At 41.3% G+C, this 20525-nt stretch overlaps 1 protein-coding gene across 2 annotated transcripts in view; it reads left to right on the top strand.

The window, feature by feature from the left end:
* Positions 1-20525, top strand: part of Tet2 (tet methylcytosine dioxygenase 2) — a 77581-nt gene that overhangs the window by 7239 nt on the left and 49817 nt on the right. The gene's annotated exons all lie outside the window — the stretch shown is intronic.

Below are 20525 nucleotides of genomic sequence, written 5' to 3'. Positions count from 1 at the left end.
AACAAGCAGTTGTGAGCCACCATGTGGGTGCTGTGTACTGAACCTAGGTCCTCTCCAAGAGTAGCAAATGTTCTGAACTGATGAGCCATTTCTTCAGCCCCTGCTGTTGGTATTTTAAACTGACTTTTACAAATAATTTCTGTGAAAAATAAGACCTATTCAAAAGAAAATAGTGTGTCATTATTCCTGTGGCTGTGCCACTTTCTTCAGAAGGCAGTGGCCAGGCACAGGAGGAGGGTGCCTACCATTAAGGTATCCCCTTCAGTGCACGGGTTTTGTTGCTTTGACGGTTCTGAGGTACCATAGTTTGTTCTGTGGGCACCTCAGCCGCAGTAATGCCATTGTCGTGGCTTCTTGGGCATTACTAAAATGTGCTGTATCAAATGGCCTACTTTCATCACAGAATATTACACTTCAATGGAAACTATCCATACTAACTGTCAAATGGGCTTTTGTATTTCAGTATTTTCTCCTGAAATTTGTGTTTTGTCTTAAAAAAAAAAATAACAGGGGCTTGAATTATGATAATGGAAGCCAGGGGGGTGTGAAATGATATCTGAGTTACTCTTCTCTTTTCCTTCCCTGCCTGTAGTTAGAAGGTCACCCCATTAGAAAAAGACCTTAATCCTTAAGGTAGACAGTGATGCCCAGCCATAGCTGGGTGCTGTCCTCGGCACACTGGCCTGCTCCTGCCCATTCCAGCCACAGCTGGGTTCTGTACTCCCGCACACTGGCCCACTCCTGCCCCATTGCTTTTGTCTGTCTGTCCTTTCTGCACGTTCCCACTGACTCACAAAGTCTCTGATCTGAAGTTTCTTCCTATTGGCTGTAGCATGAGCTCAGCTCTTTGTGCCTTTCATGACTTTTGCATTAAAAGGCTCTCTTGGCCCAACCTGTAATTGGGACAGGATGTTAGCTTTTTGTTTGTTTTATTGCCTACGTCAGAATGAGAAACCATTTCTGTGAATAAAGTGGCCAATCAACTGTCAGTTTGGGGCAAGACTCTTAAGTCACTTACACTGCTATTTTTACATTGATGAAAGGAGATGCACCATAGATAAATCTTTGTTTATAAATAAATAAACAAACCAATATCTTTCATGATGGGAAATGAGGGAAGAAGAAATCCCCCAACTTAGAAATGCTTAACACATAATTTTTTCTTTTAGTAAAACTTAGACAGGTGCATCTTAGGAAGAAAGGACATATTTTAAAATTGATACTCTCAGTTCTGCTTGCCAAATTTCAGATGTCACCTAATTGACTAGGTTTTGACCAGTGACATTATACTATGTTTAGGTTGACATTCAAGCAAAACTTTTTCATTTAGAAGTTTCTAATTCATGGGAAAACACTGGCGGAAAAAAAAGCTAGTAAACATTTCTGTGTATGGCTCCTTTATCGATGACTTGGTTGGTGATGCCCCTTATCAATCAATGTGATTACTACTGAAAATTAGCCATTACCTTTGGGAACTAAACTTTCTGTAGCTTGAAGTGATCTCTTTCTCTTTTTAAAACATTATTTTTTTCAAGTGAAAAAATTTATATGCATTAGATTTTTTCCCACATACAACTTGAAGTCATTTCTACAGAGTGTATATATTTCTAGTGTTGAAATATAGGACATATCATTTTTAAAATTTAAGATTTGGGCTGGAGAGATGGCTCAGCCATTAAAGGTTAGATTCACAACCAAAATTAATTTAAGATTTATTTTTATTTTATTTTCTAAGTGTTTATCCCACATGAATGTCTGTGCACCACATGCAAGTCTGGTGCCAAAAGAGGGTGTCAAATCCCCTAGAACTTGAGTTATAGATGACTGTGTGGTGACATGTGGATACCTGGGTTGAACTCCAATCCTCTGGAAAGACAGCTACAGAGCCATCTCTTCAGCCCAAGTATATTTCATTTTAAAGTGATTTAAGCATCCAGTTAAGACTAAAGATAAACTGTCCTTGTTAGAGCGGATTCCTTGTTATTCGCATGCATGTTTTTATGGCTAACAAAGTTTTCTGTGTGCTACTGAAGCATTCAAGTTTTTTACACAGGACCCTGTCACTTAGACACGTGGGCTGGTGCTCAGGCTGCGCTATTTACAAACACTGTGGTGAACACTGGGAGGGAGGATGCTTTGTGTGTCTGGAGCCAGGTATCCACCCCCTTAATTAATAGTCAAGAAACCCCTGTCTGGTTCTGACCAGGTCATAACCCCAAGATCAAGGTGTTTCCCGGAGGCCTGCCCAATGCATAGTCTGCTTAATCAGAGCCTGGCCCAGCCTCTGTTCAAGGTTAGGTTCATCTGTTCTTGCCTCTGGTGGCTTGCACAGCAGGTTGTGCTAGCCTTTGGTTTGTTTGTTTATTTTGGTGGATGGTGCCTTGGTTCTGTCATGTGCAATTCCCAATGCATGAAGGAAGTTCAGCCCATTCTTGCAAATACCTTTAAAATGACAATCAACAGTGATAAAAAAGGAGCTGAGGGAAGGGAAAGCATAGAGTATATTGTATGAAGAAAAGCTTATCTTCATTCTGAGGTCTTGAGAAGTGAATCCGTGATCCAACTCCCAAAAAAGTAGGAACTATGGCCAGAGATAGTTGATACTTTCCACCCCACACCCGGATCTGAAATCTACCCCATGGCTGCCACATTCCAGCTCCACCCCCCACCCCCCACCCACCCCACCCCACCCACCCCTGGGTTAACACAACAGTAATAAAGCTTTCCCTTTACTTCCTCCTTTTCCTAGGTGATTTCTGCAGATTTTCACTTGTGTTTTTGAGTTTTAAAAAAAAGCATCATGAAATTAAATGTCTGTTCTTGTGTATATTTGATTGTGTCCAGTTGTAAGCAGGCTGGTTCTGCAAATGAAAATATAAGCAGGTTGTGAGTTGTGTTTGTATTGTATCCAACCGCGGTTTCCCTGACTTTTCATCATCTGAAAGCGGAAGTTGTGTTAATAGCTGAGATGCAGCAGGTAGACAATGAGCTGGTTTGAATGGCTGTTTGCTTTCCCAGACATGGTCTTACTATGTAGCCCAGGCTGTCCTGGAACTCACAATGTGGACCACATACAGAGCAGCTAGCAGAGGCCTGTGATGTTAAGAGTCTCTCTCTCTCTCTCTCACACACACACACACACACACACACACACTCAAGCATGCATGCACACGTGCACACACACACTAGAAAAGACCTGTGTTGTTAAGAGTGATGCCTAGGCCGGGTGTTGGTGGCGCACACCTTTAATCCCAGCACTCGGGAGGCAGAGCCAGGCAGATCTCTGTGAGTTCGAGGCCAGCCTGGGCTACCAGGTGAGTTCTAGGAAAGGCGCAAAGCTACACAGGGAAACCCTGTCTCGAAAAAATAAAAACAAACAAACAAAAACAAAAAGTGATGCCTGGCTCTGGACAGCTCCAGGTTATTCTCATTCCATCTCAGGTGGTCAAACACACTGGACTTAATGTTTTTAGACTGTTCCAGAATTCTGAAGACTAGCATTTAATGATGGGGGTGTGGCTGCCTCTCAGCGAGCTCTTGGAATATTGGAAAGCCCTGCTGGTGTATTAAACTTACTGGAAGAGAAATGTGGTGGATGCCTGAAGGAGCCTCACCCCCTTGTTTATTTTAGAATATCATTACCACCTGAAAGAAAATATTTTTTTAAGATTTATTTATTTATTTATTATGTATACAGCATGTATGACTGCAGGCCAGAAGAGGGCACCAGATCTCATTACAGATGGTTGTGAGCCACCATGTGGCTGCTGGGAATTGAACTCAAGACCTCTGGAAGAGCAGCCAGTGCTTTAACCTCTGAGCCATCTCTCCAGCCCAAAGATTTACTTTTTTTTTTTTTTTTTTTTTTTGGTTTTCCAAGGCAGGGTTTCTCTGTGTAGCTTTTGGAGCCTGTCCTGTAACTCACTTTGTAGACCAGGCTGGTCTCGAACTCACAGAGATCCACCTGTCTCTGCCTCCTGAGTGCTGATATTAAAGGGGTGTGCCACCACCTCCTGGCAAATATTCTTAGCACTGTGATCACGTACAGTCTTTTTCTTGTTGTTTTTCTAGGCAGGGTCTCACTATGTATTTTACAGATTTGCCTTCCTCTGCCTTCCCACAAGTGCTGGGATTACTCTGGCTCTATACAATCTTAAAATAAGGCCGGACAGTGGTGGCGCATGCCTGTAATCCCAGCACTCGGGAGGCAGAGGCAGGTGGATCTCTGAGAGTTCGAGGCCAGCCTGGGCTACCAAGTGAGTTCCAGGAAAGTCACAAAGCTACACAGGGAAAGCCTGCCTCGGGAAAAAAAAAAAATCTTAAAATAAGAACCTTCATTCATTTCAAAGGAATTTTTCTTCTGTTATCACTTTATTTCTTTATCTTTGTGGGATTTCTACTAATTGTTCATTAAGCCCCTGCATGAATCTTCCTGTTTGTTAAAGTCCTCTCCTTTTCACACTAGATTTCAAAAGTATCTATCTATCCAGTGTACGCAGTGAGGCTGGATTTGCAGATAGATTCTGGTGCAACACAACTTCCCAGCATCTGCTGGAGCAAAGGAAACATTTGTATCTAGAGTGTTCTTCACAATGGAAACTGTGTTCTTTTAAGATGTTCTTAGAATGTTACATTATTCCAATTATATTATGTGCTTAAAAGATCTTTGCAGCTGGGAGCTGGTGGCGCATGCCTGTAATCCCAGCACTCGGGAGGCAGAGGCAGGGGAGACAGAGGCAGGTGGATCTCTGTGAGTTTGAGTCCAGCCTGGTCTACAAAGAGAATTCCAGGCCTGCCTCCAAAGCTACAGAGAAACCCTGTCTCCCCCCCCCCCCAAAAAAAAAAAAACCAAAAAAAGGTCTTTGCAATAGCTTCAAAATATTAATATGATTTGCAATATCACAATTGAGTTTTTAATTTAATTATTTTATGTATTTATGTATGTATGTATGTTTATTTATTTATTTATTATCAGCTTGATACAGTACAAATTCTCATCCTAGTAGTGAAATGTTTCACTGAGGCTTGCCCAGTGATTGAGTAAAACCCAAACTTATTATAAGCCATAGTCACCCTAGGGTCTCCCCTGCTATATAGCCTCCCTGGATCTGTGGGTTGCAGTCTGATTGTTCTTTGTTTTATATCTAGTATCCACTTATGAGTGAGTACATACTATGTTTGTCCTTCTGGTTTTGGTTACCTCACTCAGGATGATATTTTCTAGTTCCATCCATTTGCCTGCAAATTTCATGCTGTCATTGTTTTTCTCTGCTGAGTAGTACTCCATTGTGTATACGTACCACATTTTCTTTATCCATTCTTCAGCTGATGGGCATCTGGGTTGTTTCCAGGTTCTGGCTATTATGAATAGTGCTGCTGTGAACATAGTTGAGCATGTATCTTTGTGGTATAATTGAGCATTCCTTGGGTATATGCCAAAGAGTGGTATGGCTGGGTCTTGAGGTAGATCAATTCCCAATTTTCTGAGAAACCGCCATACTGATTTCCATAGTGGTTGTACAAGTTTGCAGTCCCACCAACAGTGAAGGAGTGTTCCCTTTGCTCCACATCCTCTCCAACATAAACTGTCATTAGTGTTTTTGATCATAGCCATTCTGATAGGTGTAAGGTGGTATCTCAGAGTCATTTTGATTTGCATTTCTCTGATGACTAAGGATGTTGAGCATTTCTTTAAGTGTCTTTCAGCCATTTGAGATTCTTCTTTTGAGAATTCTCTTTTAGCTCTTTAGCCCATTTTTTAATTGGATTGTTCAATATTTTGGTGTCTAGTTTCTTGAGTTCCTTATATACTTTGGAGATCAGTCCTCTGTCAGATGTGGGGTTGGTGAAGGTCTTTTCCCATTCTATAGGCTGTCTTTTTGTCTTATTGACCATGTCTTTTGCCCTACAAAGGCATCTCAGTTTCAAGAGGTCACATTTATTAATTGTTGTTCTCAGTGTCTGTGCTGCTGGTGTTATATTTAGGAAGTGATCTCCTGTGCCAATGTGTTCAAGAGTACTTCTTCTCTTCTATCAAGTTCAGTGTAACTGGATTTATGTTGAGGTCTTGGATCCACTTGGACTTTGGAGTTTTGTGCATGACAGATATGGATCTATTTGTAATCTTTCACATATTGACAACCAGTTATGCCAGCACCATTTGTTGAAGATACTTTCCTTTTTCCCTTGTATAGTTTTGGCTTCTTTGTCAAAAATCAGGTGTTCATATGTGTGTGGAATAATGTCAGGGTCTTCAATTAGATTCCATTGGTCTGTATGTCAGTCTTTATGCCAGTACCAGGCTGTTTTTTATTACTTTAGCTCTATAGTAGAGCTTGACGTTAGAGATGGTGATGCCTCCAGAGGTGGCTTTATTATGCAGGATTCTTTTAGCTATCCTGCGTCTTTTGTTTTTCCATATGAAGTTGAGTATTTTTCTTCCCAAGTCTGTGAAGAATTGTGTAGGGATTTTGATGGGGATTGCATTGAATCTATAGGTTGCTTTTGATAAGATTGCCATTTTTACTATGTTAATCCTACCTATCCATGAGCATGGGAGATCCTTCCATTTTCTGATATCTCCTTCAATTTCTCTCTTTAGAGACTTAAAGTTCTTATCAAACAGGTCTTTCACTTGTTTAGTTAGTGTTATTCCAAGATATTTTATATTATTTGTGGCTATTGTAAAGGGTGATGTTTCTTTGACTTCTTTCTCAGCCATTTTATCATTTGTGTATAGGAGGGCTACTGATTTTTCTTTTTAGTTGGCCTTGTATCCTGCCACTTTACTGAAGGAGTTTATTAGCTGTAGGAGTTCCTGGTACAGTTTTTGGAGTCACTTATGTATACTATCATATTATCTACAAATAGTGAAAGTTTGACTGAAAAGAAGAAAAAAGAGTTGGGGCTTTAGCTCAGTGGTAGAACGCTTGCCTAGCAAGTGCAAGGCCTTGGGTTTGGTCCTCAGCTCCAGAAAAAAAAGAAAGAAAGAAAGTTTGACTTCTTCCTTTCCAATTTGTATCCCCTTCATTTCCTTTTATTGTCTTATTGCTCTAGCTAGAACTTCAAGTACTATATTGACTAAATATGGAGAGAGTGGACAGCCTTGTCTTGTTCCTGATTTTAGTGGAATCACTTTGAGTTTCTCCCCGTTTAATTTGATGGTGGCTGTTGGCTTGCTGTAAATTGCCTTTTATTATGTTTAGGAATGTTCCCTGTATTCCTGATCTCTCTAAGATCTTTATCATGAAGGGGTGTTGGATTTTGTCAAAGGCTTTTTCAGCATCTAATGAGATGATCACTGGGTTTTTTTTTTTTCTTTTAGTTTGTTTATATAGTGTATTACATTGACAGATTTTCACAATTGAGTTTTAAGCAATCTAACTATAAGCAGAGGGGAGGTCAGGTCTTCTGCAAATCAACATTGCCTGAGATCACCAGCTGATTCCTGCCTTCCAAGGGTGTGTCTGCTAACCTGGAGGCTAGAAGAGATTGTAGTCTCTTTCAGCTAGCTTGCCCTTGATATTAGCATGCAGTCATTATTGGGCGTGGTGGTGCACACTTTTAATCTTAGCACGTGGGAGGCAGAATCAGGTTATCTCTGAGTTTTAGGCCAGCCTGGACTACATAGTGAATTCCAGGATGGTCAAAGCTACATAGCGAGACCCTGTCACAGGGTCTAGAGGGTGTTAAGAGCTCTTGTTGCTTTTCCATAGGACCCGGGTTCAGTTCCCAGAAGCCACATGGCACATGGTGGCTCATAGCCATCTATAATGCCAGTTCCAGCAGGTCAGATGCATTCTTCTGACCTTCGAGGCACCAGGCACACATGTAGTTCATAGACATAGATGCCCATAAAACATTCATACACATTAAATACAATAAATCTAAAAAAACCTTATTTTGCCTTAGATATTCTTTTTATTATTATTTTTTTTTATTTTTGGAGCTGAGGATCGAACCCAGGGCCTTACGCCTGCTAAGCAAGCGCTCTACCACTGAGCTAAATCCCCAACCCCTATTATTATTATCTCCTGTGTGAGTATTTTCCTGCATATATATATATAGATATTAGTATTATTTTATCTCCTGTGTGTGAGTATTTTCCTGCATGTATATAGATGCAACACATGTGTGCCTGGTGCTAACAGAGGACAAAAGGTATTGGATCTCTTGGAAATGGAGTTACAGACAATTGTGATATAGGAGCTGGGAACTAAACTCAGGCCCTCAGGAACAACAGCCAGTGCTCTTAACTCTGAAACATCTCTTGAAGCCCATAAAATATTTTTTTTTGAGACAGGGTCTCTCTACATAGCCCTAGCTGTCCTGCAACTCATTGTGTAGCCAGGCTGGGTTCAAACACGCAGAAATCCACCTGCTTCTGCCTCCCAAGTGGTGAGACTAAAGGTGTGTGCCATTTTTTGACATCTTTCAAAATACAATTTTTTGTCAGCTATGGTGGAGTATGCCTTTAATACCAGTACTACAAAGGCAGAGAAAGGCAGATTTCTGTGAATTCTAGGCCAGCCTAATCTATATAGAGAATTCTAGTCAGCCAGGAAGAGCTATGTAGTAAGACAGTTTTAGGAGGAGAAAAATAATAAATAAAAAAAGGAAATTAATATAAAATCAGTAAAAAAAAATTGACTTTATATATCCCTATGATTAATTACAGTTACAAAGCTAGGGAGCTGATTTGCTTTTTTTATTTTTTAAAAGTGACTAAGACGTCCTGTTTGTAGTCTGTCATGTAGGAAATGTAGAGGTCACTACTCCATCCCAGTGACAAGTAAAACATTGAAGAAGATGAAAAACCAACAATTCCTGGTTCTTTCAAGATCAGAGGACACCCTGGCCCTGGTGTTCAGGAGATGCAGGCAGATACAGAGAGAGTGCTTGTCTGAGAAATCCACAGGAAGAACTCTCTGGAACTCTTGTCAGAGTGGGAAAGCCTGAGCAGTTATTGACTTGCTGGAGGCTTAGTGTGGCTGAGGAATGCAGACTTCTGGGTCATCCAGTCAGTGTGGTACCCACTTCATGACTCCTGTACCACCAACACTCCCAGCTCCTTGCAGTGGATAGTGTAGTGCATCACTACATACTTCCTGGCAAGGGACAGGAAAGGGGTCATCTTGAAATATGCCAGAGAATTTCATTAGACTTCTTTTTTTTTTTTTTTTTTTTTTTTTTTTTTTTTTTTTTGGTTTTTGTTCGAGGCAGGGTTTCTCTGTGTAGCCCTGGCTGTCCTGGAACTTGCTCTGTAAACCAGGCTGGCCTCTAACTCACAAGAGATCCTCCAGATCTGCCTCCAGAGTGCTGGGATTAAAGGTGTGTGCCACCACCGCCCGGCTCTCATTAGACTTTCAAGGCCCAACTTCAGGAAACTATTTAACAAAGCCTACATTTCTGGATTTTCTTTCTCTTTGAGGCTAGGCTTCACTATGTAGTTCTAGGCTGGACTTGAACTCACAAAGATGCAGTCCTCCCCACCTGCCCAGTGTTGGGATTAAAGGTGTTACCTTCTCAGCAATTTCTGGAATTTTATCAGATTCTAACCTAACCCTAACCTTGAGAAGAGAACTACCTGACTGCAGATGAACACTCAAGATATCCAATCTCCCCCAGCAGGGGAACTGTCTATGAACAATACTGGTGCAGTTCCTAGTACAAGGTTCAGGCCCACAGAAGGACTAGCCAGTCACGGGAGTGCAGAATGTTGCAGTCCTACAGCAGGCTTGCTCTCTGACAGGTCTTTGGTTCTTTCTGGAAAATGTCTGTCTCTATGCCTACTGAGGGCAATTCTTCTTACCAAGAATATAGTGTGTGTGTCATTCAACAAAAAAAAATTACAGGGTATACAAAAAATTGAAGAAGCAAGTATTCAAAATGGAATCAAATACAGTAGTGATGTGGAGATGATCCAGATTTTTATGCTGTGTGTATTTAACTATTGTGTGTGAGTGTGTACACACAGGCACTGGAGGTCAGGTGACAACCTGTGTGAGTGTGTTTACACAGGCACTGGGGGTCAGGTGACATGTGTGAGTATGTTTACCCAGGCTCTGGAGGTCAGATGACAACATGTGTGTGTACACACAGGCACTGGGGGGCAGGTGACATTTTCAAGAAGAACCAAAGCCTGTCAAATAACAAGCCTGCTGCAACAGGGGTACTGAAAAATGCCTTCAGTGGCCTCCTCATTAGGAAGCTGGCCATTAACTAAAGGAAGAGTCTCTGAGCTTAAAGACATGGGAATAGGAAATTCAAAAGCTAAAACACACAAAGAAAAAGGGCTGGGAAGGGAAAGTAGAGACCATTGGAGAGCTGATGATGGACTGCTCCAAGGCTCATATTGTAAAATGAAAATCCAAGAAAGAAAAATGCAGTACTACCTGAGAAGTCTCAAATTAATGCCAAATACACTATTATAAATCCAGGCATCTCCAGAGCATCAAGTGGGGTAACATCCCATCCTCACCCCTCTTAGGCCCCTATCCCCCACTGTGGCCAAAGTAAGTAACCTAATGGCCTTCTTCATGACCCATAGCATTATTCATGATGAATAATTAACACTGATCTTTTATTAAAAGCAGGGGTAGTAAGGGTCTGCTGAACCGGGGGACTTTCTTCAGTTCCCTTCTTACAGTGCCCATGGTACAAAGGCTACAAAGCAAATTGCCATGTCTACTGATGGCACAGTTCGTATTCTAGATGAAATATCCTGTTGGGTTTGTACTTTCCTCCTTGCCTCACCTCTTCATGTGAAAGTGAGTTCTTGTAATAGAAAGTTATTTGTCGACAGCCATGAGGCTTAGTGATTTACGCTAGCTCTGACCTGCATCCTGTATAACACATGACTTCATCCATGGCAGCGAGGAGAGGTGACTTCTGCACCCTGACCTGGCACACACCTAGTGCCTTAAGTAACTTCATCAGTGCTTGTTGCTAGAAGATTGACATCCCTCTGGAAGGCTGTCTGCAGTGAGGCCTGTAAAGCAGGCTTCTTCCCAGTGAGAAAGGACCAGTTTACTGGGCTCTTAATCTATGAGCAAGGAGAGTTTTCTTCTATTTGCTTACTTATCTTTGTTTTGATTTGTATCTTTGACTGGCACTGAATTAGTACACATCCTCCTGCCTTGGCTTCTTAAGAGTTGGTATTAGAGGCTAGCTCATGCCCCCAACTTCTCAGCACCACTTTCTAAGATAGTCTCAACATTTGATCTTAGCCAAAGGTTAAGAAGTGACATGAATCTTTAGCCTTTGCCTGCATGTTTGTTATTTGCATTTAGGGGAATCTATATAGATGCCTATCCATCTTTATGTAGTTCATAATTACTCCATTTGGTCAAAATTAATATTCTTCAAGAAGGTTTTCCCTCCTGAGACTGTCTTGGTGGTTTTCACTTCGCCCTGGGATGGAGTTGGTTGGAAGCGCTGAGCATCCCCAATGCTTCTCTGCCCTGCTCCATTCTTCACTGCAGCATGGTTGGAGAGACACCAACTCTTACAATGATTTCTACAACACACGATACAGGTGACTTGAACTTCTGCAACAAAGGACAGTCACTGGCCACACATTCTTGGTCTCTTCAGGTTTCAATATCTATCTTGGAAGATTTAGCAAATAAAAATTGATTTTTGAACATTTAAAAAACTATTATTGGGGAATATATGTATATCATGGCACGTGTATAGAGGGCAGGGGACAGCTGTGTGTAATCTGCTGTATGCTTCCACCTTTACATAGGTTCCAAAGATCTGACACATTCTTCTGACCTCTGCAGGCACATATGTGGAACACATACATACACACAGGCAAAACATCCATACACATAAAAGTAAGTCAAATTCTTTTTTCAGTTCACAAAGCATTTCTGTGTAGCCGTGTCCTAGGATCTGCATCATGCTCCGATTTTTTTTTTTTTTAATTTGTGCCGCTATTTTTAAAAATGTCTATAATGAATCAATTTGTTTATAGTAATGGTTATATCCCCTATGCATAACACAATAATGATACTTTCATTAAAATAGGTCATAAGTTTGTTACATCAACATTTGAATTTCTTATCCATTTATATATTATGAAACTATAAGCATGACATGAGCTTGAGTTCTTGGCTCTTTTATTTTGCTTGTTTTTCAGACAGGATCTCACTACTGCCTCAAATTTGTGGTTATGTGTTAAGATTACAGCTCTATACCATTATGCCAGGCTGAATTTATACCTTTTTTGTTTGTTTGTTTGTTTGTTTGTTTTGTTTTTTCGAGACAGGGTTTCTCTGTGTAGTTTTGGTGCTTGTCCTGGATCTTGGTCTATAGACCAGGCTGCCCTGGAATTCACAGAGGTCTTCCTGGCTCTGCTTCCCAGGTGCTGGGATTAAAGGTGTGTGCCACTGCCGCCCTGCTCAAATTTATACCTCTTTATGCTATTTGCCATCTTTACTTAGGGGGAAATACATTTAAATTCACTCATCAGCTTGGCCCCAACTTGAAAATTTAGCCTCGTGCTTCCACTTTTATTGAAGCTTCATGATATAATCTTCTGTATATTTTGTAGCTGGAGACCTTCTCTCTAGCCCCCGCCAAGCCCTGTCAGTCCAACAACCCACTTATAAAATAAACACACAGACGCTTATATTATTTAAACTGTTGGCCATTAGCACAGGCCTACTCTTACTCTTATATTCAGCCCATTTCTATTAGTCTATACTTTGTCACGTGGCTCGTGGCTCGTGGCTCATGGCTTACTGGTACCTTACATCTCGCTTGTCATGGTGGTGGCTGGCAGGTCTCTCTGCCTCGGCCTTCCACTTCCCAGAATTCTCTTCTCTGCTTGTCTCACCTATACTTCCTGCCTGGCTACTGGACAATCAGTGTTTCATTAACCAATCAGAGCAACACATTTGACATACAGAACATCCCACAGCAATAATTTTAAAAGTATTTTTAAAGTTTGTTATATTTAAATATTTGTTCATTATTCCAAAGTTCCCCCCCTAACCCTCCATCCCCCCATCCCCTGGTCGTCCTGCTCTCTAGCTATCACTAAAGTGAAAAGTGGCATGTTCCCCCAGCAAATGTTAGGTTCAAAGAGACTTAACAACAGTCGGTCTTTTTTGATCCCTTAAGGTCCTGGAGAAGAAGTGGAGCCTGTGTGCAGCAGGTGCCTGAGAGTGCCCATTGAAGTGCTTCCGAGGGCTCTGGCAGTTCTGCTGCCTCGGCCACGGTGCCCCTCCCTGCCATGCCTGAGCCTGTTGACTGCCCTGTACTAAAATAGCCCATGGCTTATAGGTGGGCTGCAGACGGCCACTGGGACCCTTCTCCTTCCTTGATGACATTTTGTTTATCATTGGTGGATGTCAAGAGAGACATTTGTTTTAAGTTCATGAGTGCCCCCTTTCCCACCTTTTATTTGTTCCGTTGAGACAAAATCTTGCTATGTGGCCCACCCAGGCTGGCCTCAAATCTCTAACCCTTCAATGCTTTTTGTAAAATCTTCTGTTGGATGCGGTGGCATACATCTTTAATCCCAGCACTTTAGATACAGACACATATGGATCTGTATGAGTTTGAAGACAGCCTGGTTTATACAGTAAAGTTCCAAGCCAGCCAGGGTTACATACTGAGAACCTACCTAAATACTAATAATGACAGTAATAATAGGAATATATGTGATCACAGTTTTTGTTTGTTTTTTGTTTGGGAGCTGTACCACACATTGGTGAACACAAAGGTGTGTACACACACATGCACACACAAAGGGTTAATCTTGAATTCCTACTTCCTGGTCCTTCTGCCCCTGCTTCCTTAAGTTCTGGGATGACAAGTGTGAACCGCCATGGCAGGATTGTGATAGAATTATTTTTATTTCATCGTAAATGAAATTCCTAGTTTGCAAAATGCATAATTTGTTTTTAACAACACAGATAAATACAACTCCAGAGTTTTCCTGTTTGATTTGATGTCTTAGAAATCCCTTTCATTGGATTTTCTATTAGATATGAGGCTTGATGAAGTCTACTTGAGTGTGGTGTTCCATGGTTGTACTCTGAGTGTTAGGGATACTGAAGGAGGATCAAGAGGTTGAAGGCAGGATGGGCTATGGAGAGCCTTTGAGGCCAGCCTGGAACACAGAGCCAGACCCTCTCTCAAAACAAACAAAAGAGAATTGATAAAGCCTGCTTGGTTAAAATTCAACAATGTTGTTTCTTGAATTAATACTATTTAAATTTTTTTAAAGATTTTTGATTTTAATTATGTGTCACACAGTGATGTATGGTAGGTGAGTACAGGTGCTTGAGGAGTCCAAAAGCATTGGATTCGCAAGAGCTGGAGTTATAGGTGGTTAGGAGCTGCCCAGCCTATGTGCTAGGAGCTGAACAAGCATTTTCTGCAAGAACAGTATGTGGTCTTTTTATTTTTCTTTAAGAAAACAGTAACAGATCAAAGGTCATCAGCTTCTCAGTATGGTAGTAGAGTGGGATATTTCATTTCATCTGTAATTCTGCATCTCACCAGTCCTTAGAGTTAGCAGAGTTGATGCTTGACCTTGGGAATGCTGCTGCTGCTGTAATGGCTTTGAATCTTCCCTCCTGTGACATGAAATTCAGTATCTTCATTTGAAGGCAAGACTATGAGTCATTATGACACAATTGGTAGTTTAACATCCATCCTGCTCATCTGTCTGGAAGGTAGTAGGGTTAATATAAACCTCACACTTGCCTCAAAATATTGGAAAAGTAAACTATTTTTAATATCTAGGGTCATGTTACAGCTTCGAAGCAGTTTTATAAAGCACTTATGGTACTTATTGATTCTTAATGTGTGGCCACTGTGAATGTGCAATCAGTAATTCAGTCTAGTTGAACGTTGGTAATAGACTCTTTCTCCCAGGAATAGACCACAGCACTTTATGACATGAAATTGCAAAATCTAAAGGAATAGAGCATATGTTATAAAATGTCTTTGAACCTAGTGCTGAGCATTGTGACTGTGAGCTGTGGCTACACATTTCAGCTTAGGGAACAATCTTTGTTTTAAAAAAAAATGTATTATTTGAGACTAGAGGTGTACCTCCGCTAGTAGAGTGCTTTCCCAACATGCAACAAAGCCCTGGGTTTGGTGCTTCTGTACTGCATAAGCCAGGAATGGTGGGAAATACCTGTAATCCCAGCACTCAAGAAGTAGGGTCAGGAGGATCAGGAGTTGGCTGTGTAGCAAGTTCAAGGCTAGCTTGGGATACATGAGTCTCTGTCTCAACAATCATTTTCTTTTAGCATCATGTAATTGAGAATAAGTTGAGATAGTTGTATCAGTATAATGTACCTCATATTCCTATACATTATCTGCTCCTGCTTCAACTTTGAGATACAGTCTCATGACGTAACACTGGATTGCCTGTAACTTGCCCTGTAGCTCAGCCTGGATTTGAACTTGTGGCTATCCTCTTGCCTCTGTCCATTGAGTATACACCACCACACCTGGCTGTTTATTTGATAAATGTATTTGTCCCACCAGGATCAAATTGGACAGCATGTAAGCCAGCGGTTCTCAACTTGTGGGTCACAACCCCTTTGGGGGTCGAATGATCCTTTCACCGGGGTCACCTAAGACCATCCAAAAACACAGATATTTACATTACAATTCATGACAGCAGCAAAATTAGAGTTATGAAATAACAACAAAAGTAATTTTATGTTTGGGGGTCACCACAACAGGAGGAACTGTAGTAAAGGGCCACAGAACTGGGAAGGTTGAGGACCACTGCACTAAGCCATAAGCTGGAGCCATGACGATACAATGAAACAATGTTTGGGTGGCTCTAGTCCTCAGTTCCCTTAAAAGCTCAGCTGAATGTCATAAGGTTATAAAGGAACAGAGTCAGAATTAGAAAGTGAGTGGACTTTTTCTATAATAGCTTTTCTGTACCCTTTCTCCTGAGTTTGATTCTGAGGTTAGAGCTGGAAAGCAGTCTTGAGATTCAGCTCAAAATTTGCTGCTCCCTGCCTGGTGGGGTGGCACATGCTTTTAATTAATCCCAGTGCTTGGGAGGCAATGGCAGGCAGATCTCTGGGTTTGAGGCCAGCCTGGACTATAGAGTGAGTTCCAGTACAGCCACAGCTACACAGAGAAACCTTGTCTTGATAGTCCCCAACCCCGGAAAACATTGCTTCCTAGTAGAATGATTGTCCTGTCTTCAACTGCATCGACACATCCACTCTACTAGTTACTTTTCGTTGCTGTCATAAAATGCAGTGACCCAAAGCAGCTTATGGAAGAGTTTGTTTGCCTTGCGGCTCCAGAAGCCTAAGAGTCCATCCTGGCGGGAGGGAGGCGTGGCAGCAAGCAGTGGGCACAGTGGCAGGAACAGGAAATTGGCAGCTCACTTCCTTAAGTGCAGGTACAGAGCAGAGAGAGTGAACCGGAAATGGCAGGGGCTTTTCATTCGCAAAGTCCGCCCACAGGGACATACTTCCTCCAGCAAGACTGCACCTCCTAAACATCCCCCAAACAGTGCTACAAACTGGCGGGCTGAGTATTCAAATGCCTGAGCCTAAGTGGGGAAATTTATCACTTAAACAACCACAACCATCATGCCTAGAGTTCTTTGCATAAAGAAAAAGGAAATTGATGAACCATTAAACCCAATGCAAACCTGGTGTCCTTTTCCTTCTCTTGACACGGGATTTCTAGAGAGAATCCTCAAAATTCCTGGATGTCTGGAATGGCCAGGCTGTTATAGGAATCTTTATTTTCTATTTTAGTGGACTAAACAAGTTAAGGTTTTAGACACACCCTCCACTGGCCCAGACTGGGACCAAAGAGGTCAAGTGCTAGCAAGTGTCTTGAGTGTTGGAAATGTTTACACTCAGGCTCAGGATGCGTTTGTTTTGTCTGTTTTTTTTTTTTTTTTTTTTTTTTTTTTTGCCTCAGCTTCCCCTAGGCTGAGATAATGAACGTGTACCATCACACCTGGCTTTCTGCTGTATTTTTGCTCATTTTCCTCTAATGTGGGTGTCCCGTCTTTGTTCTTAAATGTACCTATGCTTTTTCCTCACAACATTCTTCTGTTTCTGCTGAGCATGTAAATTGACATATATAATCTGTTCATAGTGTAGAATTTATATGTCTGTCTTATATTCTGCTTGGCTCTTAGATAATCTCGTGGTGCAGTACAAATACTACAATAAACAGCTTTTAACTGCTGGCTAATATTTCAGATTTGTTTGGGATTTCAGGTCTCTAAAGACTTGACTAGAAACAGCTTATGTGGAGCATATTTGTTTTTATTCTAAAATTTGTCCTGCAAATTCCTGCTGAATTCTTCCATCAGAGTCACACTCTGTATAAGTTAGGGGGAACAAAAGCAGAAATAATTGAGGTCTTCTTTAATTTTCCTCTCATTGCTTTTTAAAAAAAGCAATTGTTTTCAGTATAATAATTTTTAAAGCATTAATAAGAAAGGAGCCATTGCTGCTGAGTTGCAGAGATTCTGAAATAGCACTTTCCTCTGAGAACTGTATGGCTGAGGTCATTGACTAGCTCTGGGTGTGCATGTAAGGGGAGAGCCATTTGTGGACACACCCTGCTGAGGTCAGTAACCTTCTGTGCAGTGCACTTTACTCTGACCCCATTTAGGCCTGGGGAACCACACACAGACAGACAGACAGCATTTATCCAGGAAGGAAGCAGCTATTGCCAGAAGGTCATAAAGACCAGGCATCTTGGGTACTAGGGGCACAAACGGGAAAAGATGGGTCAGACCCAGGATGATAAAGATGGAGCATTTGATGACATTTGGTCTATGGTAGACCCAGCTATTGAAAAAGAATGACTTTTGAGCTCTGGACATGGTGGTTCATGCCAGGGATCCCAGAACTCAATGAGCGGAGGCAGAAGGATCAGGGCAAGCCTGATCTACATAGTAAGTTCCAGGCCAGCCTGGAATATAGAATGAGACAATGCCTTTAAAGAAAGAAAAGAAGGAAGGAAGGGACTAAGGAAGGATGGATTTAAAAAGAAAAATTCTACACAGAGTATACATAGTTTATGTCCATGTCTGTGGTTCGAGTGACTGGCTTTTAAAGATTTCTTTTTCTTCTGTTAAAGGACTGCTTTGGATAGGGGTGTGGCTTGGTGGATGAAATGTTTACTGCACAAATGTGAGGACTCCAAAATCCACATAAAAGCATGCCTGGAAATTGCCTGGAATCCCAGCATCAGAGAGGCAGATCCCCAGGACAAGCTAGTTAGACTAGCTAGAATTGAAAGCTCCTGGTTCAGTGAGAGACCCTGCCTCACTAAATGGAGAGTGATGAAGGTTGATGTTCACACACACACACACACACACACACACACACACACACACACACATACCTCCCATACATAGAGAAAAAAAGGAAAGAAGGAAAGGAAATGGTCTTCTAGGATTTGAAATATAGAATTATTGGCTTTTATCAAAATGGGATGTTTCTGCATTAAGCCTTCTCCAAGCCCACTGAGACTCTGAAGCATGGCAGGTTGAGTCCAGGCTCTTGGACTCTGCTACCTACATACAGCAGACACTTTGCTGAACACTAAATGAATCCAAATACCTTTAGTAGATCATAGCTTTTTTTGTTTGTTTGTTTTTGTTTTTGTTTTTGTTTTTGTTTTTGAGCTGAGGATCAAACCGAGGGCGTTGTGCTTGCTAGGCAAGCACTCTACCACTGAGCTAAATCCCCAACCCTAGACCCTAGATCATAGCTTTTTTATTTACTAAATTTTACCTTCTAGAAAATATAGCAGAAAAATCTATTTTAAAATATTGAACAACTAAAATGTAAAGTAGATTTCAATTTAAGGGGAAAAAAATCTGTCTAGGAACTATGTAATTTCAAAAAGATCACACTTTTGTAGAGTCTGTATCATTCCATTGCATTTGTTAGTAGTAGCGTTTATGTGAAGAGGTTGTTTGGGGCATAGGAAACTGGAACCTCATGGTTCTCTTTGACAGTTTGCCAGCTGGAATCCCAAGTAACCAGTTGTAGCAACACACAGTCCTCTAGGACTCCTGAGCTTCAGCCAGGACTTAGAGGCGAGTCTCCCTGAGCACACTCATGTTCATCTGAGAGTGGAAGGTACCACTATTCATGGTGTAGGCAAAAGTATTCCATCACAGTAGGCTTACAGATGAAATCTTGAAACTATGTAGTATTGTTTTACTATTTTAAATTTTAAACAGAAGACAGGAAGGTAGAAACCCCTTTGCCTTCTTTAGTGTTCTGTCTGTAAGTGGCTGAACTCAGCTGAAAGAACCTCAAGTATATGTGTCAGGCAATGACAACGACCCTCTTGGATTATAACCAATATTTCCTCGAGGGGAGATGGGGAGACAATGGAGTGGAAGTTGGGGTGGGGGAGGAGAGAGAGTCCCTAAATTTCATCTTTATTTATTTGAAATTCCTAGATTTCCTCAAGTGTAGTAAGAATTTATGTTTCATTTCAGCTTCCTTTCAGGAATCATGCATTTATCCAGTTGATACCATCATTGGTACAGTCAATCAAAGCTTTGCTACTCTAACTGCCTCATTGTTTTTTTTCTACCTATCTAGAATATCACTGGATTTCAAATGTATTTCCTTATAGTATCTCCCCAGCTGATCATTTCCTCTGCTACTCTCTCTTTCAGACTCAATCACTTCATGCATAGCTAAAGAACTAAGTATTTTCCCTAGGATTATTTATAGCATCTCTATCTTCTACCACTCATGAGGATAAATAGAAATAAAAGGACACACAACAACAAGTGTTGGTAAGGTTATAGGAAAGTGGGAACTCCCAGACATTGCTTTTGGTAGCCATGTTGCAGGATAGTTTAGTACTTCCTGTTAAACAACCACAACAAAATGATGGAAAGAACTTGCTCAGAGTGATGACACTGTCTAATGACGAATTCCTAAGAGTTCAGTAACCTCACCACCCCTGGAACATGGCTTCAGCAGCTGGCACTACTCTGGGTACTGTTTCCTGATATTCCAGGGCCATTTCCAGTGTTCCAGATAATCCTACATCACTGTTTTTGTTGTTGTTGTTGTTGTTGTCTTTTGTTTGTTTGTTTTGAGACAGGGTTTCTCTGTGTAACTTTGGTGCTTTTCCTGGAACTTGCTCTGTAGCCCAGGCTGGCCTTGAACTCATGGAGATCCACCTGCCTCTGCCTCCCAAGTGCTGGGATTAAAGGCGTGAGCCACCACTGGCCCACATTAGCTGATTTGATGGAGCTCTTAGATTCTGTTTTGGATTTTTTTTTCAAACATTTTCTTGCAGTGCTCCATTAGGGTAACCTCCATCCCAGCTTCACAGAGTCTTGCTCCACCACCACCCCCTTGCTCTCCATTTTTCTCTGGGTTAACTTCACCCTCCCCTTAGAACACTAAACTTTCTGGGTTCTATAGCACTCAAGACTTTTACTGTGTCTTTGACGGGTGGGCTAGGTTATGTTTTCAAAGTATTTTCCTTCTCAGGTAATCTTTTAAAAAAATGCC

The sequence above is a fragment of the Onychomys torridus genome, chromosome 6 (assembly GCF_903995425.1).
Source record: "Onychomys torridus chromosome 6, mOncTor1.1, whole genome shotgun sequence".
NCBI lineage: Eukaryota > Metazoa > Chordata > Mammalia > Rodentia > Cricetidae > Onychomys > Onychomys torridus.
The sequence above is the reverse complement of the archived record's forward strand: the minus strand, read 5'-3'. Positions and strand labels throughout refer to the sequence as shown.